General features: G+C 40.1%; 1 long non-coding RNA gene across 1 annotated transcript; it reads left to right on the top strand.

Annotated features, from left to right (window-relative positions):
• Window positions 1–1,902: 1,902 nt before the first annotated feature.
• Window positions 1,903–4,022, top strand: LOC147544027 (uncharacterized). Its single transcript, XR_015224178.1, has 3 exons — window positions 1,903–2,000; window positions 2,641–2,715; window positions 3,830–4,022. It is a non-coding gene; the product is annotated as an uncharacterized LOC147544027 (long non-coding RNA).
• Window positions 4,023–21,299: the final 17,277 nt, after the last annotated feature.

The following is a 21,299-nucleotide window of genomic DNA, read 5'->3' as shown; positions in this document are numbered from 1 at the left end:
AGTTGGAGTGTTCTTACACTTAAAATGTTGAGTATCGAGTGATCCAAGTTTAGGAATTGGACCTTTTGATTGATCGTTTAGCTTGAGACTTAGCTTGTGATCTTAGTGTCGGCGTTGTGCATTCTTCGAGGCGAGTTCATTAACTTTTATAAGCTTCTTTAACCATCTGTTGATAGGGCTAAGATCCCACATATCATATTGAAACTACTATTTCGTAGCTGTGAGATACTAGGATCTCTCTTCGGGATTATCCCGTATATTTGATATAGGTTAGTTCCCTTATTTAAGGATACTTGATATCTGTTTAATATCGTGCTTATCTTCCGGGGATAGTTTCCTCCCCGCGGGACTCTTGTTCCCAAGTTTAATAAATACTTAAGATCCTCACCGTTTGGGATCTTAGATAGGATTCAGGATTAAGTCGACAAAGCATCAGACATGCTTCTACCCCCTTGTGAGGGTATGAAATCGTGGGTCAAGAAGTCAATAGGACCGGGCCGTTGACCGGAAATCGGATCTTCACCTGTTTAATATTTTTGCGGGTACCGACGACGTCTTTGGACTTAACCAGTGACAAAGAAAAGAAATACACAGGACCATAAGATCCCTGGGACACCAGGATGGTGCCGGCCTAAAGGGGCTCCGACGGCAAATATTGAATACAAATAATAAACCAGAGTTCGAGCTATCGAGTTAAATATTTTTGTCTGAGAAAGACGATTGTTGGAAGAAAAGGTGATACAACCGCGTGTATGCTTGCCTAATTCTCTGATCGTCGAGTGGAGTCGCCTTCCTTGATCAGGTGGTCGTCAGGAGAGAGAAAGATCACTCGTCTTCCTTAATTAAGTGGTCGTCTGGAAAGAGAAAGATTAGTCGTCTTCCTTGATTAGGTGATCATCTTTCCTTTGTCAGGTGATCGTCTGGAGAGAGAAAGATCAGTAGTCTGCTGCTTGATTAAGTGGTCGTCAAGAGAGAGAAAGATCAGTCGCCTTCCTTAATCAGGTGGAGGGATGATGATAGTAGCAGGCGTAGGTTGCCTGCCAGAGGTTTGGATGATCGATGTGAGAGAGAAAATAAGTGGTTAGCTGATTACAAGTGAATTAGATGTCGGGCGTTGTTCTCCGTTTTTCCTTGTCTTAGTCGATCACCAGTTGATCCTTATTTAGTGTTTCGTGGTCAACTGTCTTTCTTGGTCAACTGTCACCTAGTGGTGGGTTGTCGTCTTGAATATGGTAGTGCTTCGACATGAATGTGGATACCGTGAATCCCATCCAACGGATATGTTGTGTAACATCCCATGTTTTCAAAGTTAGTTGAGGCACTATTTAACATTTGGATCAAGTCAAAACATGAGCTAAATCAGCAAACTATCCAAACTGGGGGGTATTTCGGAATCAGGACAAAACCAGGGACTAAACTGAGATTTCGTGAGACTCTTTAAAAGAAAGAAAAATCAGAATTTTCTTCTTTCTCTGTTCGACATGTCAATTGGGGTTAGGGTTTGGAGGAGTATTCGTCAGATAGATTTCGAGAAACAATGAATTTTGATTGGTCACGTGGAAAGATCAGACATGGTTTGACTATCGTTTCGTATTCGACAATTTTCTTCGCTATCGAATTAAGAGGGATCATATACTTTCTTCATGGTTAGTCGTGGGAGGAGGAAGAAAGAGAAAAGTGTAATTGGGGGTCATATAGTAACTAATGAGGGTTGAATTAGTAGGTAACCACACTTTTCTTTTGGAATTGGTTTATAAAGTGCATATAAATGAAGGACCTAAAATGGATTAATTTTGCATGGCAGCTTTAATAAGTGACATGTGGCAACCCCACTTTTCTTTTGTACAAAACCAGCCCTCCCCCCACTTCCTTATCACCCATTTTTTTTTCCAACAACACGATTAGAAATGGTGGAGACCTATTTAGGGTTTTAAAGTTCCATATTTGTCGGCTCAATTACTTTGTACTCGATGATCGGAATTTGATGAAACTTGTTCCAGGTAACCCCATTCGACTTGTTCTACATATCTATCCTTTCAGAATTGTCTATTACGTCTTAGTTTGGAGGTTATTTGATGGTTATTTCGATAACTATATAGTTGTACTAATTTCATTTGGGATCAAAATTTGGAGTTATTTAGACGATTATTGTTCAATTTCTTCGAATAATTTGTGTCCAGAAACATGTTTAATTAAGATATTATGAACTATTTCGAGGTATCTAAATATAGACGAGGTGCTCCCGAATTTTATTAATACTCGAATATCATATTTGGACTAGTTTTGGAAATAAATTGGAATAGAGATCGTTACCCTAATTTTGTCATATTTCATATGAATGGACAGTTTCAGTTATAGATTTATACGATGGGTTCATTATATGATTTTTTTCAGCTTATGATGGATCTAAAATGTAAAATAGGGTTTATATGAAGTTGGTCGGTTGGTTTATATATATTTCGGGTATTCAGTATACAGAAGTATGAAGTTAGAAATCGATAAATTTGGTTATACTCGAATCTTCTGAAGTTTGCGCATTTTCTCTTATATTCTGAGTTTTCATCGTTTTCTTTTATTTGTTGTTTTTGTCGGGCGAAGGTTCTTCGTTTAGAACCTAATGTTTGTATCGGTTCTTTATAGTTTTGGTAGAGGGGGGAGCCGGAGCTTATCGTTGACGATTTTGCTACGGTTTCGGCGGAGCAGAAGTACCGCCAGGTAGGGGTTCTGAATCCTTTATCTAACATGGTTTTATAGATAATGAATATGCTAGATTCTATAGTTATATATGCGTCATTATAACTAGAGTTTAGGTAACATGAAACTCGAGCGATGAACTGAAATATGCTTGAAATGTTTTGATGCGATATGAAAAATGTTTTCGAACTGGTTTTACGATGATTGTGAACTACTAGGGATTTTCTTGTATGTACCCGACTGCGGATTATGTCAACCTACGGTCACATATCCATTGAGGGTAGGATGACATGTGGACACAATTGTGACCCGTGTGAGACCGGTGAGGTGGGGGACACTAGTCATGAGACCTGTGGGAGTAGAGTGCTTCACTTGCTGGCCATTGGTGCTCGTGCCTCCAGCTCGAGGCTCAGGGCCGTACACCCTGACCGCTCGCCTGGGAGGTGACATTGATTGGGATCCCTCTGCTTTGTGGCGATATGAATCTTGGTTGTTCCACTTCCGTGTTTGATAAGATAATGAATTGAATGAGAACATTGGTTTTGATATACGAATGAGACTGATTTGAATAGAATATGAGAATGTGGTTTTGATATACGAATGAAACTGATTTTGAAAGATCGCATTAGATGCATGACAGGGTACCGAAGAGAATGAGGTTCATGTCCTTCCATGGTAATTGGGGGTCGGCTCTCTTATTCGAACTCGTGAATCAAAAACGTATTTAGATACTTAAGGTATATATGTATCATGAGGTAAACTCTTCAATGATTGCGGAGTCCCTTAGTGGGAGAGGGGCTTACCGGCTATGGGTAAGTCTCTTTGTCGAGGAGACGTAGTGCATTAGCTAGTGCTTAAAATTGGCTGGTACTATCTAACGCACTTTAGGCTCTCCTGAAGAACTCTCTTCTTATTGGGAGCGCACCATGGGTGGGCAGCTAATCACTGCTATTGCTTGCTAGATTAAGGAAAATGGTTTTGTATATAGTATATATGGTAACTGGTTTGATAATTCGTTTTGTCATGATGTTTACAACTTATTAAATGAACTTTTGAAAACGTGATGGGTTTTGGATTGGTCTTCTACCAGAATAGCTCGTGTCGGTGAGTATTCTGACCTCCTACCAATTGTTAGTTTGCAGGTGCTTTGTCGTAGCCTCAGGGCGGAGTTGTATTCCAGCCGGTGATCTTGTCTGACGAGGCTAGAGGTGTTGCGTCGTTTTCTTGATTTTCGTTTATTGACTTTCCATTATTTTAAAGTTATGTAGTTATTGCAGAACCAAACTCTAATACGTATATACTTAAAACTTAGATTGTATCGAGGTTTATGAGGCTTTTGTAGTTTTTTTGTGGTTCGGGTTTCGACCCGAAAGTGAGTTTGTTTAGCTTCCTCTTAATAATTTATTCTGGTTTATGCGAATGTATGGTTTGCATGACAGATTTTGCAGGTGAGACCGGTTCGATTTGCAGAGAAGACTCTGCTGGATTTTAGCCTCGTCTGTGAATTGTCGGGGCGTGGTCGTGTCTAATTTGGGACAAGGGGCGTCACATGTTGACGATATCCTTGGCCAACTGTTATCTTCAGTAACAGTAACGCCTATAAAAGGCCCCCCATTGTCTTTCATAAGACATCATCTTTTACCCCTAGAACTTATAAGAAAGATACAGAGTTCCCATAACTCGCCCCCAAAAAGGTTCAATCAATATCAACCTAACAAAATAGTCACACATAACAGACGTTGTCATGCATCAAGTCCCTTTTTCATGCTGATATAACGGAAGACCATTTTTTAACATCAGCAGTTCCGACGCTCAAGACAGTCAAATTTCTCTTTGTAGTAAAAGATTGAATGTTGATTGAACCTTTTGGTGAATGTATTGAAGTTATGGGGGCCCTTTTATAGGCTGAATTAGACCGACTGTGATAGACAGTGTAGATGAGGTGATTGTGATCTATCGTTTAGGGAAGTTTCCTACTGTTCATAGTTAGGGTTTCCCTTTTGGTTTATCTCGTATCTAGGATAAATAAATGTTCCTACGTTCAAGGATACTTCGTACATATCCTGCTGAGGTGATAAATTTTTTAGGAGATGTTTCCTCCCTTGAGACTCTTGAAGTCCAAGCTTGCTTAAACACTTAAGATCTGTAACCGACTACGATCATTAGGAAGATATCGGGCTTAAGCCGGTAAGCGTATGGCGCGCATCTTCCTTTCTAGTTTAGGGCGTAAGGCATCGGCCTTGCTTACGTGGACCCCCTTACTCATTTAGAGAATCTCCGAGCTGATCTATTTGTGTCTTGGGCGAAACTGGGTTGGAGCCACCTTAGCTGATCCTAGCCGACCGACCTCCGAATTCTAGGCGTAGGTTTCGTAGCATTGCGGGTCCAGCAGTCCTGTTGCCTTAAGTCGGGTTGACCCGTCGGAGTTATGGTCTATTCTTGACTCATCGACGTTAGTCAAGGATTGGACATTTTGTGTATCATCAGACCTGACAGGGGTTATCACCCCAACACGACCCGCTTGTGATACCGACCGTGATAGCGACCGTGATAGCTGAAGAAGATGTCCTTCGACCAATGACGCAATGCGAGCAATTTGTCGGATAGGATAATTGATGAGAAGTGATGGGTCATGAAAATGTCCCATCTGAGTCGTTTAATTTAGCCGAGTTAGTCTGTTTCGAGTCTTTATTGTAATAAAATGGTTGGTTTTCTTGATTAGGTGTCTTTTGCAGAGTTAGGTGTGAAAACGGTTAAAAATGATAAAAAGATGCATGAAGGGTATTTTGGTCATTAGAGTCAAGGACATTCTGGTAATTTGGTCAAGGCAAGTACATGGGTGAAAAGTAGAGTCCGAGACGACCTAGTAGGAGAAGACGGAAGTCAAATCGGAGGTCGGACGAGTAAAATATGCAAAGTCAAAGTTGGAGTCAAAGGAAGTGGACCAGTGGGACACTATTGGGCACCATTCTGGCTAGTGGGATACTATCGGATGACGTGGCGCAACGTAGTGGCTGTTCTATCTAAGCTCCGTATACCCGCTCAGCATTGAAGTGACGTCCCAATTGCACTAACGGACAAAATTGTTTCCTCTCGACAAGTGTCCCCTCTTTACTAGTGGTCCCCTCTTTTCTCCTTTTAAGTCCCTAGAAATTACCACTTTAGCCCCTCCTTTTTGCCCCACTCAAATTTCAGCCTATAACTAATTCACAAGTGGCCATCTTTTCACCACAACTCCCACCAGAAATTCCAGATTTGCCCCCAATTGTACTAGTTGATTCCTTAGCCAATGCTTATCTATTTCTTGGAGATAAAGTAACCAAACCTTTCCATTTTTACCCTTTTCAACCTTATCATCTAAAATCCTAGCCACAACCAATATAAATAAACCTCTTCATCACATTATTTGGTAGACTTATAATCCCTCTCAAAAGGCTTCCTTCTCTAATTTCTAAGCCACTTCTCCTTCTATCTTTTAACCCTAAATCCATTTCTTTCTCCTTTGTCTAGCCACCTTCATCTATTCTCTACAATTTCTTTCTACTCCTAATTTCTTCTTCTAAACTTCTTCTCTAAAATCTCTTCTTCTTCTATATCTCTTCTAAATTTCTCTTCTTTCATCTTCTAAAAAGCTATTATTTGGAGTTTTGGGTAATATTCTTGGAAATATTTGGAGCTAATATTGGACATCAACATGGAGGCACAAGGAGCTATGGATCTAAATCTGATTTGTTGATTTCTTTTCATTATCTTATGTAATTCCATTTACTTTAGAATTTCAATGAATATTAGTTTAGATTTCATGAGTAGCTAATCTTGTATCTAGAGTTTTAAAGGAAACCCATACTTGGGCTTATTTTGAGATATGTTATTAATTGATAAATCCTTCTATTGAGCTTCAATGTCTATTAATTGCCATTTCATGTAGATTCTATTATCTTTTTATTGTTCATGCCTCATAGTGAGATATTTCATGCTTTTGTTGAGTTATTAGATGGGATATGCTTATTAGATGATGAGTGATAGTTAAGAAGTATAGTTTTATATGATGGTCAATTAGAAATATGTATGATTTTGAAATGTTTTATTAAAGAATATCTTTCGAAATCTAAATAGTTTATTATGTTAGATTTTGAGTCATATATGAAAAAAGGAATTTATTGCTTGAATGCATGTTTTAGACAGTCCATTTATGTGGTGGACTCAAGAACCCTAGATTTCTTTCCCATCTTGATTTCATTCTTCTTTAGTCTAGTAGTATTGTTTTCTTTTTAAAATAGTTTTTTAACCAAAAATCAACTAAAATTATTAAAGGTGGTGTTGATTTAAGATTTAGCTAAAATTACTTATCCCTTGGAACGATTTCCCGATTTACAAACTTTACTGTAACTTGATCCCGTGCACTTGCGGGAGTAGACCCATTTTGGGCCTATCAAGAAGATCATCAAGTCCGGATGATTTAGGGATCATAATTTAGCTAGAAACCAACTACGTTTGTCGAATCGCGAAAACGATTCGCGGCTAACTTCGTTCGGATCCTACAACGGGTTACACAAAGAGTGTCAACATGATCAGAAGATATGGCTAGAGGGAGTGAACATATATACATGAATAATGAGCATTGAGATATGTCATAGGCCTAAAAGAGGTTTAGGCAAAGATATGTATGAAAGGCCCGAAAGAAGAGATTTTGGGTCGGGGCACCAAAGGGATGAATGGGGCCCAGGAGAGTGGCCGACCACATGATAACGGCTGCCCTTAAGGGGCCGAAAAGATCAGGTTGGGAATCCCTAAAGGGGACGGCCACATTGAGGAAAGGTGAGAAAATAGATACTGGTTTCTATTTTTCACTATTTCCTTAATCTTATTCAAAAGGGTCCTTTTGGAATATATATAGGGTTAGACTCTAACTTAGAAGTCTAGATAAGGCAACTTAGGGTATTGAATAAGGTGTGAAATTTCTCATAAAGCTTTCTTACTCTACCACATCAAGTAGTGAAGAAGAAGTGAGCTAATTCCCAAAACTATCTATCTAGTCAATGAAGGAGTTCTTCATCTAACCACCATTGTTATTCTAGCTAATTAACAAGGTGGGAGATCAAGGTAATTGCTTGGTGTCCCAAGTAGAGGAGATACAATTAAAGCTCTTGGTCTTCTCAATAGCGATTGGAAAGGTTCGAGGGAGAACTAGCGATAAAGGTTTTTATGCAATAGTTTTACTTAGTTCATTATTATTGCTTATGCATGAGATCTTAGGAATACTAGTGTTTGACATTAGATGCCGAGCTATCCGCATACACACTAGTAGAAGAGGTCATGAGAATTTGATTATTTTTTAATGGGATTCAAAGCCTAAAACCCTACAGTGGCTTCAAAGCCTCTTGCAAATAGCTAATTTTGGCTAAGTTTCGGACCAATCTATGCTATTTTAGATAGATAGATATGTCGAAAAGGGTTTTAGACATGAGAATTTGATTATTTTTTAATGGGATTCAAAGATTATTCAAAGTGGTTTCAAATTTGTTCTTTGAAAAGTTTCAAAAATCTAGATTTTGATCCAAAGTTGGTTTGATTAAGAGTTGCTTTTCATATTTTAGAAACTTTGTAAAACAAAATTTGGAAAGTTTTAGAAGGGTTCTAAAGGGAGAAAAAAAGCAACTAGAAGTTGCAAAAGAAAAAAACAGAAGAGGAAAGAGGAGATTTTTGAAGTTTTGGAAACTTCTAAATATGTCCCGGATGCAAGGATGCGTCTCGGGCCACCTGAAGCACGTCTCGAGCAGCGCCCAGACGCGTCCAGGTCTCTGACCGAGACGCGTCCATCCCAGAAATCTAGGTAGCTCCTCGACGCGCCTAAAACGCGTCTAGGACGCGTCCAAAGATTCCCGAAGGTCTCGGTCTTAGAGAGCAAGACCCCATGAGTCCCGGACTCCACCAGACGAATCTAGGACGCGTCTGGACGTCCAAGGGCATCTTGGTCTTGCTCGAGATGCCCATTCAAGGCCCGGTCTTGGCCAGACGCGTCTGGACTATCAGACCTGCGTCCTGGTGCATGCCTAGGAAGCGTCCTAGCCGAGACATGCATGAAAACCATGACATGCCGACCTATGGCCGTGCCATGTCCAGTCCATGCTAGGGACCATCTTTGTGTAGAGTTTTGTGTGTATCTAATACAACTATCTAATGTTATAAGCGGAATCTCAAACATCATATGTTTAACACTATATTACCAGGATCGATATACATGACTAATCAATGAACTACAATGGAAAGATGATTACCTTTAATCGCTTTCCCACGAACTAAATCCCGACCAGTATTCGGAAGATAAGAGCTCGAATTGTAGCTCCTCTACTTGAGACACCGAGTGTATGACTTGAATTCCCTTCTTCGAGTCAGCTAGGACCTTCAGGTTGAGATGAAGAACTCTTTATTCTTGACTAGATAATTGAGAAAACTCCTTTTTACTCTCTCAGACAACTCTCTCTCTGAGAAAACACACTGAACTGCTTTTCAGTTGGCTAGGTTTTCTTTCTGTTGATTACTTCACTTTTGGTTGTCTAATTAGGTCCTTATATAGAAATCCCTAGAATAGGTGTTTGACCCAAACTGGGATCCCCAAAGCCTATTATAAGGTATTTTCCCAAAACACCCTTTTAGGGTCCCTTTAGTGTGGTCGGGCCAACATAGCCCTTTATGGGCTTCCTTGGCCGACCCACATAAGGCCTAACCGGCCATAAGATGGTCGGCCCCTTGCTTAGGTCGGCCATCACATGGTCGGTCCACCTTTAGCCTTTCCGGGCCTCCCTTTCGGGTCCGGATGTGTGTAAGTGGTCGGACTCCTCCGAACTTATTTGGTCTTACAAATAATGGATCCAATCCACTTATTTTTCAATCTCTCACTAGTCAATTATCTCCGTTCGAACCATCGCTCTTATGTGTAACCCTTGGCGGATGCGGTCTATGTTAGTTGCCGATTACTGAAGTTATCCGACGATCGTAAACGGCTTCTAGCTAAGCATTACGACCCCTAATTCGACCATACTAATGATCTTCCCAGTAAGGTCATCATGATCCTATTCTCCAAATCGTACGCATTGACATCTTGGTCGAAGGACATTCCTTCGGAAGGATACCATTCCTTCAGACCGAGGGAATATATCCTTCACTCTGGGACTAGGCCGGGACCAAGTCTTAGGTTCTTGCCGAGATTAAGTCCTAGTCTAAACTAGTCGTGTTCAAGCCGATAAAACAACCCTGGTAGCCCAAGCTATGACCAAGAGGCAAGGAGAAGTCCTAGTCTAAGTTAGTCATGCTCAAGTCGACGAAACAACCCTGATAGCGAGATTCAAGGAGACGTACTAGTCTAAACTAATCGTGCTGAAGCCGATGAAACAACCTTGGTAGCCCAAGCTACGACTAGGGGTCAAGTAGAAGTCCGGGACTAAACTAGTCTTGCTCAAGCCGACAAAAGAGCCCTGGTAGCCCAAGCTACCACTTGGGGTTAAGGAGAAGTCCTAGTCTAAAGTAGTCATCCTCAAGCCGAGGAAAGAACCCGGATAGCGCAAACTACGGCCAGGGGTTAAGGAGAAGTCCTAGTCTAAACTAGACGTGCTTAATCCGATAAAACGACCCTGATAGCGAGAGCCACGACAAGGGGTTAAGGGGGAGCCCTAGTCAAAACTCAAAATCAAGAGGGAGCCTAAAGAATCTATTCCCTCAGTCTGAAGGAATGGTATCCTTCCAAAGGAATGTCCTTCGACCAAGATGTCAATGCGTACGATTTGGTGAATAGGATCATGATGACCTTATGATGAGACATGAAAATGTCCCATCTGAATCTCTTAACTCGGGTTAGTTAGTCTATTCCGAGCGGTTACTCTGATGATTTGTAAGTTTCTCTTGTTCAGGTGTCTTCTATGGAATTGTGCTCGAAAGTTGGATAAAAACGGGAGAAAGTCTCACAAAAGGGCAGTTTAGGAATTCTGGTAATTTGGCCAATTTTGAATCTCGAATGAAAAGCAGAGTCCAAGACGAACGTGGGAGTGAAAACGGAACTCAAATTGGAACCCGGATGAGAGAATTAGCTCAAGTCAAACTTTTGGTCAACACTAGTTGATCCAGAATTCGAGAAGGACATGTGGCGGTTGCACAACATAGCAGATGGTCGGTTACAAGGGCGCACGGTACTAATTCGGGCACGTGGGACGGCGCTGTGGGATATCACTTAATTAGGATCTGGTGTATCTCATGTATAACCTTCAGTGTACCCGAGGAAATCTGATGGACAGACGACACAACGCGCATTGATCAAGCGTTTGGACGACCACGTTATCAAACCTTGATGCACCTGCTCTGTAGCAAAAAGTTGGTTTTTTTTCAAACACAACCGTACACGAGATTGGCGCCCACTTCCCTGATTGGGAATCCTCTATCTCCTCTTATTCTCTTATTCAGATGAGAGAAAGGTAAGTTTTTAAAATAAGAGAAAGATAGCTATAATAGAAAGAAATCGAGAGAGGAAGGAGGAAGGTGATATTTCCTTAAAGCTGGAAACCGAGAGAAGAGAGAGTTGTTGTTTCTTTTAGAGAGAGAAGAAGATTAGATTTCGAGTGATAAAATCTTAGAAAGAGGATCAGCTGATTAAAGAGGATTGTATTCGAAATCTTAAGAGAGATAGAAAGAGCTAGAGATAGAAAGAAGGATATTGTTGAAGATAAGAGAGATTCGACTGAAGATGATTCGAAGAGAGAAGGAAATATTTGATTGAAGATTGGATACAGAGAGATATCCTCTTTGATCATAGAAGAGTCGGGTTTCCATTTTTCTTTCTTTTCGGGCTATAAGAAACAAAGAGGAAGAACTGATTGAGGTATCTCGGTTGGGGGTCAAAGATCAACTCCTCTCGAGCTCAAAATGACAGTAAGATTAGAGAGAGAGAGAGAGAGAGAGAGAGAATCCGAGTTTACTGTTTTCTGCTTCTTCTTCTTATGATTCTTCTCTTTGTGAGAGAGAGAAAATCAGAGAGAATTGTAGAGAGAGTGAATTTTATCAAAGCTTAAGAAGAGTTATCATCTCCATTCGGCTAAACAGGAAAACTTATTATCATCTTTTCTTCTTCGTTTTCTTCTACTGTTCTCTTTATTTTTGTGAGAGAAATAGAGAAACAGAGAGTTAGAAAGAGAGAGAAACAGAGAGAGTTGTTGAAGTGAGAGAGAGAAATCACAGAAAGTACATTGAGCTCATGTTATAAAATGTGTTATTGATTGATTTCACTGTTGTAGCTTCATCCTTTTCAGTTAAATGAAATAAAAAGAGAGAAAGGAAGATTTATATTAAAGAGATAAAGGAAAAAACAGTAAAGTTTAGAGAGAGAAAGATAGTTGGAGAAGGCGAGAAAATAATTTTCCCTCAGGGAATCCATTTCCGGGAAGATGAGAAAATCGTTTTCCCTGAGGGTGTGTTTGGCAGAATTCTGGAAAAACAGAAGGAAATCACTTCCTTAAGGCCCTGTTTGGCTGCCAGTGGAAAATCAGCGAGAAAAGTTTAGTTTTCTTTCATTCTCTTTTATTCTTTATGTCTATTTCAATATAGTATTATGATTAACTAATTCTCTATCTAGGGTTGAGGATGAAACCAAATATTCGATCTTTTAGAACATATTTTGAATTGATTAATTCTCTGACTGTGCTTTAATATTTAAGTTCTTTTGTTAAATCAATTTTCTTTTCACCGTCTATGCTTTTAGATTTGATGCATCGTGCTTAGGTTAAATCATTTGACGGTGCATACTTATTAATTGATAGATTGTAGTTTAGAGATCTGTTTTTCAAAATGAGACAATTACACTTTTATGAGTAAAAAACCGATTTTATCGAAAACATCTCCCGGAATCAGGATAGTTCATTATCCGAAATTCTGAGTTATAAAACGAGAGAATTAGTCAGTTGATTTCGTGTGTTTAAAAGTGAGTTATTTGGTGGATTCCAGACACCCTAGGTCATCTCCCCCCATTTGAGTTCCTTGTATCATTATTTGTTTTATTATTTTGTTCTTTATTATTTTATCACCAAAACCAAAACCATTTTCAAAACCGTCTTACTTCCAAGTCTTAGAATAGGTTTCACTTAGTCTCTGAGGAACGAACCGGACTTACCGGAATTATCACTTGACGCCCGTATACTTGCGGGTGGTGACCTATTTAGGAAACTTTCTAGGCCCATCACCTTACAGGGAAGATCATTAATTCGGTCGAATTAGGGGTCGTAATGCTTAGCTAGAAGCCGCTTACGATCGTCGGATAACTTCGTTAATCCGCAACTAACATAGACCGGATCCTCAAGCGTTACACATAAGAGCGATGGTTCGAACGGAGAGAATTGACTAGTGAGAGATTGGAAAATAAGTGGATTGGATCCATTATTGGTAAGACCAAATAAGTTCGGAGGAGTCCGAACACTAACACACATCCCGGCCCGAAAGGGAGGCCCGGAAAGGCTAAAGGGGCCGGCCATCTTATGGCCGGTTAGGCCTTAAGTGGGCCGGCCAAGGAAGCCCATACAGGGCTATGTTGCCGGCCACACTAAAAGGACCCTAAAAGGGTGTTTTGGGAAAATACCTTATAATTAGGTTTTAGGAATCCCAGTTTGGGTCAAACACCTATTCTAGGGATTTCTATATAAGGACCTAATTGGACAACCTAAAGTGAAGTAATCAACAGAAAGAAAACCCAGCCAACTGAAAAGCAGTTCAGTGTGGTTTTCTCAAAAAGAAAGATAGAGCTGTCTGAGAGAGAGAGAAAAGGAGTTTTATCAATTATCTAGTCAAGAAGAAGGAGTTCTTCATCTCAACATTCAAGAAAGTCCTAACTGAATCGAAGGAAGGAGTTCAAGTCATACCCTCGGGGTCTCAAGTAGAGGAACTACAATTGGAGCACTTATCTTCCGAATACTGGTCGGGATTTAGATCGTGGGAATGCGATTAAAGGTAATCTCATCCTTCCATTCTAGTTCATTAATTAGTCATGCATATCGATCCTGGTAATCTAGTGTTAAACATATGATGTTTGAGATTCCCCTTAGAACATTAGATAGTTGTATTAGATACACACAAAACTCTACAGTGGCACCACGAGCCGTTTGCATGAACTATCTTTGACTAAAAGAATTAGATTCAGACTTGAATAACTAGATAATAGTGTTTGAATGGAGATTTAAACATGCTTTCGATTAGATCAATTAGGGGTTTTGATAAGATTCAATGACCTAAAACACTAAAATATTAGTTTTTTGGAAAGGGTTTTCGAAAACAAGCTTTAGGTTTAAGAGTTTTTGATAAAAATCTTAAAAATCCATGAAATTGGGTGATGAATTCATCAAAAACAGGATCTAACAGCAGCTTGGATAACCAAAAACAGAGAGAAAAGATGAAGGAACATAAGGGTTTCCAAAATTTTTGGAAACCCAACTAGCCGGACCGGCCAGGATGCGTCCGGGCCGGACCAGCACGTCTCGGACTGGCAGTACGAGACCAGGTGGGACACGGACTGGAAATCCCAGTCCGCGCAGGACCGGGATACCTAGTCCGATCCGGACTAGGAGTCCGAGACAGAAGCGTCTCGGACATCCCTGCGCGTCTAGGACGCGTCTGGGATATCCAAGTCCGAGACGGACCAGGATTGTCCCAGACAGACGCGTCTTAGACAACCCAGACGCGACTACGACGCGTCTTAGACAACCCAGACGCGACTACGACGTGTTTGGGGAATCCTAGTTGGTCTCGGTCTGGTCACAGGATCCATACCCGCTTAACACTAAGCGTATCTGACACGTGTCACGCGATAGCCACCGCCTAATACTAAGCTATCTGACGGCCAGAAGATTATTGCGCAATCCATAACCACCCTAGCGGTAAGTAATCCGTATCTGCCACTCAAAGACGGGCGTTACCGGCCAGTAGCTTACTGCACACGCGGTAGTATCTTGGCCGTCCCACGAGAAATTCGAATACCCATCTGATTGTCAGATCCTCTACCCCTTAACGTATCTCTCAGGAGTAATGACGCGGAATAAGTACGTTGGTTACTAGCTGGTCGTCATCAACATCCTCTACCACTATAAATACAAGAGGCCAAACTTAGAGAAGGGGCATCCAATATTCGACAATATTACTCGAGTAGCTAAACCCATTCTCTCCACTCACTTACTCGCTCATAAGCATCTCAAAGATCTTTTGATTCTCTCAAAGTCTCTGACTCATCGTCTTAGAAGTTGGGAGATAAGGGTCTGGTAGTCACAAATCAAACGACAACTAGCTAACCGTATCCATACCATTACCACCACCACCTTATCGCATAAGAGAGCTCTTTGATCTAATATATCTCTCATCCAAAGGTAACTAGCTGACCGTAACCCCCATCCAGCGGTAACGAACTGACAGTAACACCCATCCAACGGTAACTAGCTGGTCGTAACACCATCCTTATACGACACCCCCTTACTGCTTCATTCATCGAGCGACAAGGAGCTAAGCGTATCGACACCGTCCGTCTACGAATCATCATCGTTCGATCCACTTACAGCCAGAGCCTTATCGCAAGATCAGTTTACGACTAGCGACTTACTGCGAACCCCAGGTACGCCCAGCGCCTTACTACGAAGTCCACTTACGACCAGCAAGTTAACGACAGTACATCATTACCATCACCTTCTTCATTACAGTAAGTATATCACTACCGTGGAGATCTGTTCCGATAACTCCACGAGCCGCGACACCTAAGTACTCCGACAAGGGTTATCCATCTATTGCCCACTCTGACTTTCTTATTTATATTTGACCGAGTATCTGACTTGACCGTCGGAGCCCCCTTAGGCCGGCACCATCCTGGTGTCCCAGAGGCTTCACGATCCCTTCTGTTTTTGTGTGCAGGTTCTTTTCGACACGTAGCTGGTCCCCGAAGCATCCGACCCGACCCGACCCGACAAGACTTTTGACCGTTGACTCGTTGACTGTCAGACTTTCCGACCCGTAGACATTTTACCGTCTACAATACCTCTCGGACTTAGCATCCGAGAGGGTACAACATTGACCCGATGGTCTAGGACGCATCCAGGATGCATCCTAGGCATCATATCCGAGATGCCTATGGTCTGTCCTAGGTCTGAAGCGTCTAGGACGACGCGTCTAGCTAGGTTAGACGCGTCTGACCTAAGGACAGACCACGATGGGAACGTCCTCCGGCCTATGACTAGGCTGATCTGAGAAAAGTCTAGGGTTGACCCGAGACTAGTAAAGGAACTTTGACCAGGGTTGACTTGAGAATTTTTGAGTTTGACTCGAGGGCTTTTTGGCCTTGACCCAAATGGGAGTTTTTCAAACATTTTTCTCCCGGTTCTAAGCATATTTTTCCGACATTGACCCGGGCCATCGAAGGGCCCAAATTGAGTTTTTTCTTGAATCGATTTTTGGAAATCATTAAGGAAGAAAATAATGTGCCTCTAGTCCAAATTTTACGAAAATAAACTTTAGAGCCCATTAGATATAGATATGTCACAATTTCCCACGATTAGCTATACGAAACGTAGCAAACCTAGAAACGAATCTAGGATACATGCTTTGTTTTAATTATGAATGTCATATTATTGTATGTATGAATGTATGTGATTGCGTAGATTAGTATACCTTTAGATAGGTTAATCGATTCTTGTTTCCAAGCACAAGTGAATGTGCCCGAATAATACTTAGAGTATAGAGTCTTAGAATCCATTGACGAACTGAATGATGAGATCATCGTTCAAGTAGGAGTAATCAATGGAGGTTCAAGGATATGAATCCAAACGAACCATAGGCGAACAAGAAATAACTTAAAAGATGAGATCTTTTAGGGGCTATACTAAGATTTAATATATCATTACGTAAACCCACATAAAATTTTATGTAATAAATCATGAATGGTTATGCTAGAGTTCACAGTAATGCAACTTGATAAATTACGTAATAGTCCCAAAAAGAATTTTGAGTAGAGCCTACCCAGATTAAGACACCTGTTGTGCCCTTGTTCATCGATGGTAGGTTCTGCCAAAGCAGGGTGCCATCTTTTACCTCGGGACGATACGGGTAGATCTATGAAGAGGTCTACATGTCTAAATGATTATTCTCAACGAGTCAGCAAAAGGGTTTTGGATTTCGGGGGTAAAGGACAATTTGACACTCATGTGTGAAATTAGTCAACCAAGAATCATAAGAGTATGATCAGTAAAATGTTACTCACCCAGGACGACGAGTTAAGGACAGTGCCAAAGTATGCTTAATGGGATCTTGGAATTATATTATTCTTAGAGGACAATAAATATAGAATAATGTAGGCAAAATAAGAATTATGCCAGGATAACAAGTTTAAGTCACTTTCGTGTTTCTTACATGTAGTTTAATTATGACATTGAAAGACTCCATCAACATATGTTGGCTTCTAGAGAAAGAAAAATTGAATGGAGATAACTTTATTGTTTGGAAGCGGAATCTAGGACTCGTCCTCAAATCCGAAAACAAGGCAAGCATCTTAGACACACCTATTCTGATAATCACTGAAGATTCGACTGATCAAGAGAAGGATCTGGAGAAAAATCTTCGGAAGAAGTCAGAACCCGTAACATCCCTTATGTTAGCAACCATGGAACCTAATCTTCAGGATAAGTTCATTTAGATGGATGCTTATACCATGATACGACAACTTAGGAATTTGTTCAAAAAGAAGTCGAGAATGGAAAGGTATGAAACTTCAAGGGCAATATTGGATATGCGCCTTGAAAAGGGAAAGCCTGTAGGGCCACATATTTTCAAAATGATTAGTCTTTTTGAGAAACTAGCTCGACTTGGAGTCGACAATGGCCGGGATTTCGCCACTGATACTATCCTGCATTCACTTCATAATGGGTTCAGTCAGTTTAGAATGCACTATAACATGAATGGGTGGGATAAATCTCTGAAGGAATTACACGCTATGCTCCAGACAACCGAAGAAAATATCACAATAGTTGAACCTAAGAAAGAAGTTCTGATGGTTCAAAAAGACAAGGGATTTATGAAGGAAGGAAAGCAGAAATTCAAGAAGAAGAAAATGAGCAAAGGGAAAGGCAAGAGTTGCTAGAAAAGCTCAAGAAGGATCATAGACTCCATAGGCATTACTTTAATTAGTTTTAGTTTTCTTTTTTCGAATATCGATTCTAAAATGAGATTATGGAAGTAAATAAAGTATTTAGTATTTTATGATGTTCTTAAAAGATGCTTATTTAACTTTTAAACAATTAAACCAAACGATCGAATTTAGTTATTCTAATCTGGTCAAATAAATTAGAAAGAACATGGATGAAGCTAAAGTTGTTTGATCACGTATCTCTCAACGATACTTAATCATGGTTCAAACAAAGAAATTTGACAAGATCTCTTATGAAAAAATAGAGGTAAATTAATCATTGAAACTCATGTTAGACATTAGACTGTGATTAATATGACTAGAATACACTAAATACTAGATTGTAGGAAAAGTTTTAGAAACTAAACCTAAATCAAGTAAAGGATCAAAATTTGACCAAAGATTATGATGAGATCATAAGTCTAAAAGTGATATGATCTTCCAAAAACAAAACTCTAATACACATCTGCCGACCTACTAAAACCTAGAAAAGCTATATTGAATAAATGAACCCATACAAGTGTGGATTGTAGAAAGAATTCTAAAACCAGTCTTTTATTCAAAGTCTATAATCTTTTAGACATAGATTCTTCGAAAGAAGAATAACGGGGTTTTCTCACAAATCATCGAAACATAATTAGATTGTTGCTCTCGATGGTGTCTTACTTGAAAAAAAGGGGTCTTTCAAAGAAGACAAGTGGGAGGAAAATATTCGAATGGTTGGGAATAGAGAAACCAATAGGAGCAAAGAAGTTACTCGCTAAATTGGGAGTAAGGAATTACTTGCCGTGAAAATTCTTAAGGAGTTAAGGAGGTCTCTCGAAATTTGCTCAAAATCCTGGGTGAGTCCTAGTAAGAAGATTCACACAAACTGTAGCAGAATCACTCCGAAATTAGACTGAGAGTCTAAAGAGATAAGATTAAGAGTGGGTTTCTAACATTCGTAAAGAAATTCAAAGAGGTCAATTTCTTAGAATGATTAGTCTTGTTCGACAAGAAGGTAAGTGGGAGTGAAACAAGATTGTTTCAAGTCCTGTATGTAGGAACATACTAGGGTTGAGAAGAACATTAGGAATGTCAAAACAGTTAGGGAACTGACTCAATAGGAAAATAGACAAGGGTAAATTATTTAAGGGCATCGAAGTCTATAACAATAGATCAAAGAGATGATGAGACTCGTTCAAAAGGAGTTTTGAAAGGATCAAAATAGAAGAACTCTTAGAGAGAGATTCTACTCATCTCGCATAACAACTGCCAAGCAAGATTGAGAATTTAGAAATTCTGATGAGCGAAAGCAAAACATGAGAGAAATACTTATGTCTAGGACATAAGATCGATCATGAAGATGATTGATTTTTACTCGCACATCTGAGAAATACTTGGAGTATAAAAGATGTCGTCACCCATAAAAGTCAGAGGACAATCTTGAATGCTGGGAGTCTCTGAAAACAAAGATTGAAGAAAGTCATAAAAGCAATCTTACAAAAATAAAGATAAGAATCTTTTAGGAAGGACAAAACAGATGAAAAGGAGTATTCATGCTGGGAGTCGTTGCTAACTTTACTAGATAAGAAAGTGAAATTAGAACTTAGGAAGTACTGGTTTCAGTTTAAGAAACTAATATTATCAGCTTATGAAGGCGTTCTTAAGCACGATAATAATAAGCGAAGTGAAAACATAACTAAACTGTCACCTTAAAACGAACATAGAAGATGAATAGATCTAAGGAATTAGGATCAAGGTAGAGGATCCTAAGAGACTTGTAAAATTGAGAATGTAAAGGAGTTTACGCGGGTGCTCAAAATTTTACAAACTCTTGTTATCCGAAATAAACTCAGCTTATTTCATCATCTAAATTTTGGTTTAGAATTTAGACGACAGTCCAAAATAATGGAGTGTTCGAAGTATGTTTATTAGATGTGTGATCTAACGAAGAGACCCTACTAAGTGAAGATGGAAGCACACCATTATATTATCCCTAGTTCAAGTCATTGCTTGGACAATGATGACTTAAGAAGACTAACATGAGTGATTGACAAGATAGCGCTGTTTCTTGGGCTGTGGGAATAGGAATATTCAAAGTCAAACATCATGGGTGTATAGATGATACACTGGAAACCCGCCAAAGTGAGAGTACTTCACAGGATGAAGTCATGAATTGTCATAACTCTCATTTAAGCAAATTGGAAAGATTCCTCAAAACATGAGTACTCACTCAGTTTATGTAAGAAATGTCGAACTTTGGTACCGTTAAACGTCAGCCGTAAAAAGAGGTTATAAAGGCTGATTACTGGGGGGAGACAGGATAGACATGAAATTGAGTGGGAGTACAAGAATGGAATATGTCTTCCTGAGTAAAATCGGAATAAAGTATCTCCGGCCAGTTGATGAGAAACAACTGAAAAATGCATGGCCGTGCTCAAATGGATTAAGGGTTAATCATTTGACTTGACAGTTTGTTCTCGGGATCAAGAGAGTCTGATAAGTATGAAATATCAAATGAGATATAAAAAGATATGGGAATCTCGCATTGTACTTGTTCTAAGTACAAGTGGGAGACTGAAGGATATATTCCCTCGGTCTGAAGGAATGGTATCCTTCTGAAGGAATGTCCTTCGACCAAGATGTCAATGCGTACGATTTGACGAATAGGATCATGATGACCTTACTCGAAAGATCATCAGTCCGGTCGAATTAGGGGTCGTAATGCTTAGCTAGAAGCCGCTTACGATCGTCGGATAACTTCGGTAATCCGCAGCTAATATAGACTGGATCTTACAAGGGTTACACACAAGAGCGATGGTTCGAACGGAGATAATTGACTAGTGAGAGATTGAAAATAAGTGGATTGGATCCATTATTTGTAAGACCAAATAAGTTCGGAGGAGTCCGACCACTTACACACATCCGGACCCGAAAGGGAGGCCCGGAAAGGCTAAAGGTGGGCCGGCCATGTGATGGCCGACCTAAGCAAGGGGCCGACCATCTTATGGCCGATTAGGCCTTAAGTGGGCCGGCCAAGGAAGCCCATAAAGGGCTATGTTGGCCGGCCACAGTAAAGGGACCCTAAAAGGGTGTTTTGGAAAATACCTTATAATTAGGCTTTAGGAATCCCAGTTTGGGTCAAACACCTATTCTAGGGATTTCTATATAAGGACCTAATTAGACAACCTAAAGTGAAGTAATCAACAGAAAGAAAACCTAGCCAACTGAAAAGCAGTTCAGTGGGTTTTCTCAGAGAGAGAAAGAGAGAGAGAGTTGTCTGAGAGAGAGTAAAAAGGAGTTTTCTCAATTATCTAGTCAACAATAAGGAGTTCTTCATCTCAACCTGAAGGTCCTAGCTGACTCGAAGGAGGGAGTTCATGTCATACTGATGAGACATGAAAATGTCCCATTTGAGTCTCTTGAATTGGATGAG

Source organism: Eschscholzia californica, unplaced genomic scaffold (assembly GCF_041429995.1).
Source record: "Eschscholzia californica isolate CP2 unplaced genomic scaffold, dmEscCali1.0.p SCAF_4, whole genome shotgun sequence".
In the NCBI taxonomy this organism is placed as follows: domain Eukaryota; kingdom Viridiplantae; phylum Streptophyta; class Magnoliopsida; order Ranunculales; family Papaveraceae; genus Eschscholzia; species Eschscholzia californica.
The sequence above is the reverse complement of the archived record's forward strand: the minus strand, read 5'-3'. Positions and strand labels throughout refer to the sequence as shown.